General features: G+C 46.7%; 1 protein-coding gene across 1 annotated transcript in view; it reads right to left on the bottom strand.

The window, feature by feature from the left end:
- LOC147885427 (uncharacterized) overlaps positions 1–12,665 on the bottom strand; it is a 382,071-nt gene that overhangs the window by 230,010 nt on the left and 139,396 nt on the right. The window lies entirely within an intron of this gene.

Below are 12,665 nucleotides of genomic sequence, written 5' to 3'. Positions count from 1 at the left end.
CCCAAGGCCTTTGAAGAAGCAATAGAATATGCCCAAATATACGATGACACGATGGGGAAATCCAAAGCTGAAACTTTGAAACAAACAGGTTTTGCTCTTAGGTTCAACAAATTTTCCAATTTGAAAAGGAAGGGACACTTCAAGAAGGCGGCTTCTCAAGCACCAGCTAAGAAACCTCAAACACAAAAATATCATCTCCTAAAGAAAGAGGATTGAAAAGGCCAAGCAGAAAATTATTTGCTTTAAATGTTTGGTAAAGATCATGCAGCTTGGATTTGCCCTAAAAATAAACAGGCAGGAGCTAAATCCCCAAATAGGCCTCCACAAAAACAAGTACACGTAGTGTAGGTGTTGCTGCTTAATGGTACTGAAAAGAACATTGATGTAGAGGTTTATCATGAGGACAACACCCACATGTGTTTTCTATAATTGGTAATGTGGCAGCCCACCTCTGGTCATGATTTAATGAGGATGCATAGAAAATTCAAAGACAAAAAGTAAGAGCTATGGTCAATGATAGCGCAACACACAATTTCTTAAACTATTCATAAGTTAAGAAATTGAAGTTGCCAGAGGGTCCAAGTGCCCATAAATATGTGGTCTCTCTAGCAAAGGGAAGTGATAAAAAGGTTTGGAAAACCATGATTCATGGTGTAGAGGTGGATATTCAAGGTTACCAGTTTGCCTTAGATTTCCAAATCATGCACCTCAATTGAACCGATGTTGTCCTTGGTTGAGAATGGTTGTATAGTCTTAAGCATAACTTACAACGGAGTTATTTAAATAGCTTCATTATGTTTCAAAAAGATGGTAGAGTCTTTTAGATGTTAGGAAATGGAGTCAAGATGAGGCAGTTTGGTGTGTTCTAGTGAGTTCTAATCTAGTGTCTCATCTGGATGCCACGTGTCACATTGGGAGTTATTGTTAGAATATGAAGCCAAGTTGAGTCAGTTTGGTGTGTTCGAGTGTGAGTTCTAGTCTAGTGTGTCCTATGGATGCAACGTGTCATATTGGGAATTATCCCATATGCATAGGTGTTCATATGTGTGCGTGTGCTCTTATATAAGAGCTGTACTTGTCTAGTGTCAAATTAATAAAGTATCAAAGTACAAGCTCTTTGGTATACTTCGTATGAAAATCACATCTCTTGCAACTGCTGCTGCTCCCCGCTCCTCCTGCTCCCCTCCTCACTCCTCTCTCCGCTCCCTGTTGCTGCTGCTCCCCCACTCCCTGCTCCTCCTCCTGCTCCTTCCCTCGCTGCCCCCTTTCTTCCCTCCTGCTACTGCTCCATATCCCACTCCCTGCTTCCTCTCTCCCCGCTCCCTACTGCTTGCCCCCTCCCTTCCCTCCTCGCTACCTGCCCTCTCCCTGCACTGCCCCTTCCCTCGCGCTGCAGCCTCCCCCCCCTATGCTGCAGCCTCCTCCCCCCCCTTCCCCGCCTGTAGTTGTCCCCGCTCCTTGCTGCTTGCCCCCTCCCTTCCCTCCTCGCTACCTACCCTCTCCCCCGCACTGCCCCTTCCCTCGCGCTGTAGCCTCCCCCCCTGCGCTGCAGCCTCCCCCCCCTTCCCCGCCCGCTGCTGCCCTGCGCTGCAGCCTGCTGCTCCCCCCTTGCACCCGCTGCTGCTCTCCCCCCGCTGCAACCTACTGCTCCCCCCCCCCCCCCCCCCCCCCGGCTCCTGCTGCTGCTTTCACCCCGCAGCAGCCTCTCCTCCCCTCTCCTTCCCCTCTCCTCTACTCCTCTTCTCCCCCTCTCCTCCACTCCTCCTCTCCCCTATCTTCCCCTCCTCTTCCCTCCTCCCTTCTTCATCACCCTCTCCTTCTTCTGGGTTACCCCTATTCTCCTATAGGGGTCTCTTGGGGTTCAGGAAAGCGGATGGAGTTTCTATTTTTTGTGTTTAAATCGGCCAACACACCTCAATTGACGAATGGGTTCCCATTCAGCCAATCCGTCTCCGCTCACACCGGCCACGAGAACTGTCACTTTTTCAAAAGACGAGAGCTACAGCAGTTGCAAAAGGATTTTGAACATGAGTGTTCCACGACTCTCTTCGCATGCATTCATGGCTCACATCCTTCCAGATTACAAGCTAGAGATTGGATGCTATCGGCGCTCCCTCAGGACCTCGCCCCCCACCTCAAGGATGTTCGTTTGTTGGGACGGGGTTTCTTTCAAGTGTGCCTAGATTCCCCGGATGTCACGAGAGACCTACTATAGGCCGGGTTTCTGCTTCTAGGCTACATGAGGATCTTCTTGTTTCCTTTCAAACTGGGATTTGACCCAGTTGAAGAGGACAAGCAGGGAGTTTCTGTTTTCATCAGGTTCCCTGGTCTTCCCTCAGTTTATCACCGGCTTCTTTCAGTTATTGGCGAGAGGTTTGGTGTGGTGGCAGAGATCCCCCCTCTCCCTAGCGAGCCCTTTTCGGCTGCTGAGGCAGTTAGGATGGACGGGGTTCCCAGGGTTAGGGTCATTGTCCAGGACCCCAATATTTCAGATGACCAGATCATGCTACAGCGACCCGGGGTCTTTCTTCCGCCAGAGATTTGAGGTTGCAGGTCGGCAGACTAGTGCAGGATTTGCAGATCCTCGGGGCACTTTGCCAGAGATTGCCCAAAGAAGAAAAAGAGGCCCACAAAGCAACCAGCTCGTACTAGTTTACGACAGAGAGCTGGAGCAGGACATACCGCTCCACAGACACGGCCTCAGACACGGGCTCCCCCCTCTCCTAGGGCTACTCGAGTCCCTTCGGCACCCTGCGCCACCTCTGGCCCATGGTGGGTTCCAATCGCAGCTAGGCCCTCTACTCTAGTTCACTCCTCCACCTCTTAGGAGGCTACCCCCTTGGAGCCTCAGGAGGAGACTACTGTTCAAGAGCCTTGTTCGACTCCACCCTTGGATCAGGCTGTACCTTCCTTAGCAGCACAGGTCGTTGGCACCTCGTCTGCACCACTTTTTGATTAGGATCCTGTACAGGTGCCTCCCTCTTTGGACAGAGGGAAAGGGGTTCTACATTCTCTTCCTGCTTCGGTAGGAATCCTTCGTACCCCCTCTCCAGGACTGGCTCAACGGAAGTCTTTTTCCGCTTTAGAGGACCTCTCTACCCTCCCAGATGATGACTTTGTACCCTCTACTTTTGGAGAGCCAGTTATCAGCTTCCCGGTTGAGAGATCCTTCTCTCTCTCACCTGTGGACTTTCCTCCCCTCGGACCTCGTGTGTATGGCAGGAGGTTTGCTCCGGTAGAGGCTTCTATTTCCGCCACCAGGTCGGGTAAGGTATTCCAACCCACTTCCTCCCGCCGATGAGGATAGCCAGTTGGAATATACAGGGATTGGGCGGCATCCCTCATCGCCGTCGCAGACAGCTGATTAGGAATCAGCTCCATCCAGGTGTTTCAGGTGGTTCCCTAGACATTCTTTTTCTTCAAGAACACAACCTGGATATCAGAGATTGCTCCAAGTCAGGTAAACTGCTCTCACGTCGGACTTTTTGGCTTCCTGCCTTGGGAACCAGAGGAGGTACATGCATTTCAGTTTTAGACTCTGTTCTCCCTCTGGTCATTGGACACAGTACCATAACCCCCTCCAAGGCCCAGTGGGTTTTACTTCTGATTGACGGACGTAAGGTTGGTTTCCTCAACCTTTATGCTCCGAACAACAGAGGGGACCGTGTTTTGTTTTGGAAAGAGTTGCTCTCGTGGGCTGACATTCCGGATTCATGGATTATTGGAGGTGACTTCAACATGGTTGAGGCACCTTCAGATAAGAAAGGGGGTAGAGAAGGTGGTATCCACTCCCTTGAGAGAGCAGCCTGGGATGCCTTCTTGTTTAGGTTCAGTGGTAGAGATGTTTGGTCAGATGATGCATTTCTTGTTCAGTCTCAGTCACTTTTGTTTTCATGGTCGAACCATAGGGTGCAGATGCCTATCCATGCTCAGATTGACAGATTCTATGTGGGTGACTGGGCTCTTGATAGAGGGGGTACAGTTTGCATTGCACCCGGTGTTTCCACTTCAGACCATTTTCCGGTAATTTTGTCCATTTCAGAGCCTCATATGAGAGGACGGTCTCATAGTATCAGGATCCCAGACGCCTTATACACGGATGAGACTCTCACAGAGGCAGTGTTGGAGATCTGGGTTTCCCATATGCAGGGGGGGTGGCCAGTCCTTCACATGTGGCCACAGCACTTGACAGTATCAGCGACTTCTATCACTCAGTTGCTAGTGCTTGGCGTGGTGAGGTACTCAGGCGAGAGATCGGTATCCGCCGGCAATTGGCAGCCCTTCAGAGGGAAGAGCAAAAACGACCTTCAGATGCTTGGATACAGGAGCGCCTTGCTGCGGCAAGGGCTCACTTGCAGATCTTGCTTGATCAGAGAGCAGAGTATGCCTGCCATGCACGGGAGTCCTTTTGGATAAAGATGGGAGGGAGAGTCAATAAACACTTTTTATCTACACTTGGACCCCAGACATAGTAGAGAGAGTGTCAGGCAGCTTATTGACTCTGACGGCGTTTTGCAGTCCCATCCGGAGACCGTCATGCACTTAGCGACAAATTTTTATACCTCCCTTCTTTCCGCAGATCCAAACTCACAGGCCAGAGAGGTGGCTAGAGATGAAGTTTGGCAGAGTTTACCTGTGTTGGTCATCCCAGAGATGTTATGCTCACTTGATGCACACTTTACCAACACAGAGTTCAAGACTGCTCTTTCTGCCCTTCATAAGGGCAAGTGCCCTGGTTCCGATGGTCTTACTCCCTCTTTTTTTATAGCCTTTTGGGATATGATAGGTGATCATATTACTTCAGCCCTGCAGGGCATTCGGGACTCGGGCGAGATAGCTGACTCACTGACTGAGAGACTCATTCACCTTATCCCGAAAGGTGGCGACAGGAATTTTGTATCCCATTGGAGACCCATGACTCTTTTGGGCACTCTTTACAAAATCCTTGCCAAGGCGATCAGCATCCGACTTCAGCCCTTTCTTCCAGATCTCATCCATGATACTCAGACAGGCTTTGTGCATGGCAGGAGCATTTTTGATAATATCTTTTCCTTTTGGGAAGCCACAGAGTGGGCTGTGCAGAGTGGATAGAGGCTAGCAGTTTTACTCTTGGACTTGAGAAAGCCTATGATAGAGTAGATTGGGGTTTTCTTGAGGGCACTCTTCTACGGTTTGGATTTTTAGATGCTTGGATCAGAGGGGTGGCCTCCCTTTACAGAAGCCAGATTTTGATTGGAGGGGTAAGGGGTGACAGGTTTCAGATTTCCAGATCAGTTCGTCAAGGATGCCCTTTAGCCCCCTTCCTCTTTCTTTTTGTGGCAGAAGCTATGAGTATCTTCCTTAGATCTCAGGCTGAGCTTTTTGGACTGAGACTGCCCTTGAGACAGGAGCAGGAGCTTTTTGACTGTGAGTTGGCTGATGACACTGCTATTTTTATTCAGGCCTCCTTGCAATCACTTGATTCTTTCCGGACAGCCTTGGATATCTTTTGCTCAGCTGCAGGGGCACACATTAACTGGCATAAATCCTTTGGCTTTTGGATCAGTGATGAGGATACTCCAGGCTGGGGAGTTGACATTGGTTTTTCTTAGATTCAGAGGGGTGTTCCTATCAGGTATTTGGGATGCCAGGTAGGATTGGACATCTCTCCAGCATAGCAGTTTGCCCCAGTACTAGAAAGTATAAGGAAAAAGCTCCTTTTCTAGAGCTCTGCCAAACTCGACCTTGCATCTAGAGTTGTGGTAGTGAACCAGGTTCTCTTGGCCACCTCCTGGTTCGTGTGTTCTTGCTGGTGCCAGTCTAGGGATTGCATCACTCAGCTCATTAGACCAATCAGGAATTTTTTATGGAGTGGACTTGATGGCACAGCAGATGTTGCAGCAAGGGTGGCCTGGGAGACTATTATTCTCCCTACATGTGAAGGGGGCCTTAATGTCATTGACCCGGACTTGTAGTGTAGGGCTTTGCTTTGTAAGGTGGTGGTGAGGGGACTCATGCCTGGGCAGGAACCTTGGAAGGATTTCTTTTTTGGATGCATTCAGGCTTGCACACCAACCTTGGGAGATGATTGGGTGGACAGCCCTCGATGGATTTTCACATCAGCCCCTCTCAGATCTCCTGCCTCTCCTCTCATGACTGCCAACCTGAAAGCTTGGGGGAGCTTCAAGAACACTCTTCGAAGGATTCCACCTTCTACCATCGAAGAGATTGATAGGTAGCCAATCATTTGGAATGATAGTATTCTCGACGAGCATGCCAGACCACTGGGCACTTCCCATTACATGCAGTGGTCTAAATGGGAGAGAGGCCCCGCCTACACAATAGGCACTTGGAAATCTTTTATCAGGCTACCTGTGGATCAGAGACTGCAGACCGTGAGTCACCTCAGAGGGGTAGCACACAGGATTCAGTAGATAGATGTAGCCATCCCGGTGGAATGGACAGTTGAGCTGCCTATTACTTCCACCACTTGGATGGGGGCTTTTTCGAGGACATCAGTTCCTTTACAGGTGATCGCTTTCTGAGGTCTTGGGGAAGACGCACTGGTCTTTGATGTTGGGGATGGAGGTTTACTTTCTACATCCAAGGATGGCATTCTTCTTGAGGTTGCCTTTCAGCCTGTCAGGATTGCTGGTTTTGTGGACCTTGGAGCGGGCTTGTAGTGGTACTTAGACCCCGACCCTCTGCTCTTGGCCTTGGGATCCTGGAGGTTGTGGTTATATGGAGGTGCACCTATCAAGTGCTTGCAGTGGGACCCAGGAGAGTGGGAATGGATAGATCATGGGCACCGAGAGAGGGGGATTCCCTTCTTTTGTTTCACGGTTGGCAATGCCAGGAGGTTTCAGCTGAACAGTAGGGGTTGGATTCCCTCTAGAGCCCCCCATTGGAAAAGCTTCTTCATCACCGCAGACTTGCATAGAAATTTCTGGAGGAGGCTCTGGAAATCCCTCAGAAATAGAAAGATCACTCTTTTCTTTTGGCTTTCTATTCATGGAGGGATTGTAGTGAACCTGTGAAGATCACAATTTGGGGCTGATCCCACTTGTCCTCGATGCCATTCTGCAGAGGAGTCGGTGCAACATTGCCTTTAGGACTGCAGTCAGGCGAGGACTGTTTGGAAAGGGGTTGCTCGGATACTCAGCATCTTTCACACTTCCCCTTTCTTCATGACTTGGGGCTCGGTCGCATGGTTATCTCTTACCGGGCCCCACGTGTTTTATGAGGGTGAGCCTTCTTCTTGGGCACTCTTGGTCCGCCGGCAAGTGATAGAGCCCTGCTCTCTACAGGATGTACCACTTACTCCCTTCAGAGCTTCTCATGTTTCAGTGGACACCTCTTGGGAGATTTTGGCTAGCATTTCCTCTTGGCATATTTGGAGAGCCAGATGTACTGAGGCCTTGGATGGCACCCAAATACACCCATTACAGTATTTGGTCTGAAACGGTTCACACTTTGATAGCCATATGGGCTAGCATGCAGGGCCCTTCACGGGCAGCCTCTTCTAGAAGGACTATATTTCTTCGAGTTTGGAGAGGTTCTCCCTTTTTCTCGGAGGTTTCTACCGGATTGAGATGGCACTATCAGCCTCAATCCTTTCTTTTTGGCTCTTGAGCTTTTTGTGCATTGCATGATGTATCCCGTATGGAGCTTGCTCTAACGGTTTTTCTTTAATACTTAATAGAAGTCTCTTTTTGCAAAAAAAAAAAAAAAGCTCTTTGGTATACATGTGAGTGCTCTCATTTTTGTTCATTGCTCTAGTTATTTCATTTCCATTTCATTATGTCTCCTTTTGAGTATCACTTCCTCTCTCCCTAGCCTACCCTCTCTCTCTCTCCCTCTCTCCACCATGTTCCTTCATGTGGTATTAGAGCCTCCCTTCCTACCTTCCCTGTCTTCTTGCTCTACTTAGAGAATGAGAGAAGCCCACAAATGGAAGCTCCTCTCTCCTCCACGATTGAGCTCCCTTTCACTCCTTAGTCTCACCTTCGGAGCTGATCTACCTCACCCACCATCAACTTCCCCTTATTCAGCCCAAAATGGCTCACCAACAGCTGCTTCTTTTGCCTCGCCATCAGCCGCATTAGTAGCTTCGTCTCCAACTGCTCCAGCCGGTTGCAAACAAGCCATATAACTTGCTGCAAGCAGGCCGTACAGTCCGTACTATACGGCTGATCCGTACTGCAGTCAGGGCCGTACAGAGCCCGTACGAGCCCTCGGGACTGCCGCCAACTGATGTTGCTTCTGCCATTGTGCACGACAGGTCCGTACCAGTCCTCTTTACTATTCGCAATCCTACCAGTGTGCCTGTACAGACTACCCATCTACTATGCCATTTTTGTTAGGAAATGGAGTAAATTTGAGTGACTTTTAGTGTGTTCTAGAGTAGTACTACACTACTTTATATCCTAGAGTGCCATGTGACACTATGGGACTTATCCCATATAGATTTGACACTTACAGTGTGTATGCCTATCCTATAAAGGCATTGTATTTTCATTGTCATTTTCATCAAGCCTTATGCCTTTCTTGATCATGTAAGTACTTTGCTTGGTTGTATATTTCTTTCTCGCATTATTTCATTTCCTTTATGCTTTTCTAGTCTTGCTTTTCCTTTCCATTCCATTCCATGTCTTGCATCTTCATATGGTATCAGAGCTAGACTATCTTCCAAGGGAGACTGAGGACATTGAAGCCTCTCTCCCTCATTCCCCTTGGAGGAATGGCTTCTCCAATTCCATCTTGAGCTCTACTCCCTCCACCTTGAGCCTCACCAACAATGGCAACTTAACTCAAGGGTCGTGGCAACTCCAATGGTGTGAGTCATCTCAGCTCCTTTCGTGGCAGCTCCATGCTTCGCTTCTAGTCACCATTCTCTTGGCCTAGTGCCCAGCTCGCAGCAGCTCGCAGCAAGCCCATCATTCTGCTCGCTTCTCTGTCCGTACCAACTGTACGAATAGCAGTATAACAGTACACACTCTTGTGCCGTAAAGTCTACATGTACTCTCTGCCCGTACAGCTTGCCCGCTCCTCTTATCTACCCATTGCTGCCTCTCCTACATCTCCATTGTGCCCGCCATTTCTTCCTTTGCCCGCCATTTCTTCCTCAGCCCTCCATTTTTTTCCCATTTCTTCCTCAGCCCTCCATTTCTCCCTCAGCTTGCCTGTGCCCTTCATTCTATCCATCACTCTTCTCTCTCCTAGCTGCCAGCTTTATGGGTTTGCTTTCCACCAACTCTCTTCTTGTGGACAAATTCAAGGAGGACGGATTTCCTACATGGCAAACAAAAGTGCAACTCCTTCTCATGAAGGAGAATGTTTGGGATGCCATCGAAGATGATGAATCACTTGAGGCATCCACGGAGCCTCAAACACGAAAGATTTGGAAGCAACAAAATTCGACGGCCATCGCAATCATTGGGCTTTGCCTAGATGATTCATTGATTCATCACATCGACTTCAAATCCAAGGCAAAGGAGATTTGGGCACGCCTCGAGAATATATTTGGTAACAAGATCACCAACTTCAAGGTATTTCTGAAAATGCAATTTTATAAGCTGAAAATGGAAGAGTCTGATACTTTGAGTGCGCATATAGCAAAAATTCAATCTTTAGTTCAACAACTCTTCAATTTGAAGTATTGCCCGGACAACGAGGACAAAATGGCTGCCCTGATGACAAGTATGGAAGGGATTTCTCGCTTTGAGAATGCTCTTGAAGTACTTCACATTGCATCGACTACATTCAAAGATATGGTGTCTCTTTTGCTTGAAAAGGATCGCTGCAACAAAGAATCTCCATCCTATTCAGTGGATACTACATAGGCTCTTGCCTCCACCAGCAAATGAAGACCTAGGCCATTGACTCCACTAGCACGAGGAAAGACATTCAAGCCATTCAAGTGCACTTACTGCAACAAGGTCGGTCATACGGAGGACAGGTGTTACCAGAAGCTTGCTCAACAACAATCGAAGGATCATGCCAGTTGAATGGCATCTGCCACTAGTGATGATGCAGACAAAGATGACCTGTGGACACAGGATCATGCTCTTACAGTTTGTTTCCCGCATCTAGAGGATGATGGAGATTATGATTTTGCTTTCTAAAGCATAATATATTTGGGTACTCTACCCTGGGGGTTGTTTCTAAAAAATGAATGCAATAAATCATGTGTGTTGAGTCAATAAAGGTCCTTTGCCTTGGATAGTCCTCCTAAAATGATGTATTTCTTTTATATTTTTGGTGTGTGACTCCATGTTCCTCATTAGTCTTTGGAGCCAGGTAGGGATGTACTGTGGGAGCCATGTGTTTTTTGGCTTTGATAGGTCTATGTGTTGGTGCATTGGTCTCCTAGACCTTTGAGTTGATCATGCATCCATGCATGATGAGCCTCTGAGCCATGCTAGATGAGATTTCTATGTTATGCTCACTAGCCTCTGAGCCATGCTCACTTGCCTTTGAGATTGTGTGGCAGCCATGTCTAGTTCTAGACCGGCATGCATAGTTTTGATGACCATAATTGTCATGTTTTGTTCTTGGTTTCATTCCAATAGTCCCTCACCTTTCCTCCATGGGGGGGTGTTAGGAAATGGAGTCAATTTGAGTGACTTTTAGTGTGTTCTAGAGTATTACTACACTACTTTATATCCTAGAGTGCCATGTGTCACTATGGGACTTATCCCATATACATTTGACACTTAGAGTGTGTGTGCCTATCCTATAAAGGCATTGTACTTTCATTGTCATTTTCATCAAGCCTTATGCCTTTCTTGATCATGTAAGTACTTTGTTTGGTTGTATATTTCTTTCTCGCATTATTTCATTTCCTTTATGCTTTTCTAGTCTTGCTTTTCCTTTCCATTCCATTCCATGTCTTGCATCTTCAATTTTCAGCTGCCTATTGCTTCGATTGGTGCGCCATTTTTGCTACTCATTGCCTCTCCAAATGTGCACAAGCCACTGAGCTAAGATGCCCTCACTTTGCTCCCGATTCGCGGGTGCCCCAGATTTGTATGGTGCCAAATTTGAGATAATTTTTTATCAAGAAAGCATTAAGTGGATTTGCAATCAGCCATAGCTTAAAGGACGAAAAGCTAGATGGGCTGAAATTTAGATTTCCATTTGGCATATCGGAAGGGAAAGTTTAATGTGGTAGAAGACTCCCTAAGCCGAACCAATTGTTAATGAATTCAATTTTACTCAATTTCAGAATGGTTTTCTAGATTCCATATCTGGAAAATGGAAAAGCATCTCCATGGATTTTATTGTTGGATTACCTAGGACACAGAGGGGACATGACTCTGTGTGGGTAATTGTGGATTGGTTGATCAGGATGGCTCACTTTATTCCAACCAATGAATAGGTTAGAACTCTTGAATTAGCTATGCTATTTATGGAGCATATTTATAAATTGTATGGGCTACCAGCCGGTATTGTTAGTGACCAGGATAGCAAATTTAATAGCCATTTTTCGAGGGCCGTGTTTATGAGGCTGGGAACTTCTTTGAATATGAGCACAGTGGATCATCCAGATAGTGATGGTCAAACGAAAAGGGTTAATCAGGTCATTGAGGATATTCTTCGAGCATATGTAAGTAAACGGAAAACTAATTGGGAACAATATTTGCTCATATTAAAATTTGCATAAGTGCAAAACATTCAACTAACAGGTTTTAGTCCATTCATGATTATGTATGGATTTCAACCTAGAGCCCTAGTTGCAATGGGACTCGAAAAAGAGAAGATTCAAGCAGCCAAAGACCTTCTTGAGGATATGGATCAAATGCTCAAGCTAGCTAAGGACAGCATCAGAAGGGCTCGGGATAAGAGCAAGAAGTTATGCAAACCCCCACCGTAGAAGGTTGGAGTTTGAAGTAAATGAGAAAGTTTATCTCAGGGTACCTGAATCTTTTGAATTCCTAAAAACATGTAAATGTCCAAAGTTGTCTCCTAGGTATTGTGGACCATTCACCATACTTAAGACAATTGGAGAACTTGCTTATAAATTAGCCTCACCAGAGGGATGTAGAGTACATCTAGTTTTTCATGTAAGTAGGCTAAAAAGAAAGTTAGGAGATGATGATAACCTCATTGAAAATGAAATCCTAGTTGAACTCATTGAACCTGCTACTATGTACTCTCTAATATCTTTATATAGGATATTCATAAACTACAAAGCTATGAAAATGGAGTTAAAGATAGGCTATTGAAGGTTTAGTAGTGTGAGGATCATGGAAATATTGATGGCACAAGTGAATTCTTATTAAAAGGCCATTGGGTGTGGGCTTCAAGTGAGTTTCATAGGGTGAGGCATAGGCATAGATAAAAAGGTGACTAGGCTTATATATAGGTTTCCTTGATCCATTCAACCTCAGAGGAAAAAGAGAGACACCATCTTGAGGATATCCACTAGACCTTGAGAACACGCACAGAGGAAGGTAGCTTAATATATAGAACTTTTGAAACCATGTGGGGATTGCTCCCTACATAGCACACAAGTTCTTGATGATCATGCTAGTAGATATAGGTATAGCATCAATTCTGTGGTGGTCAAGAAGAGAAGCCATTTCACCATAACATGCTTTCTATTGTTTTGAAAGTATTGACCATTTTGATGGGCACTTAGAAAGCTTCTATAGTGGAGAATTTTCTTTTATAACACAAATGTA

The sequence above is a fragment of the Dipteris shenzhenensis genome, chromosome 25 (assembly GCF_047967505.1).
Source record: "Dipteris shenzhenensis isolate YYH24624 ecotype China chromosome 25, Dip_SZ_1.0, whole genome shotgun sequence".
Lineage (NCBI taxonomy): Eukaryota > Viridiplantae > Streptophyta > Polypodiopsida > Gleicheniales > Dipteridaceae > Dipteris > Dipteris shenzhenensis.
Note: the sequence above shows the minus strand (reverse complement) of the source record. Positions and strands in the feature narration are given on the sequence as shown.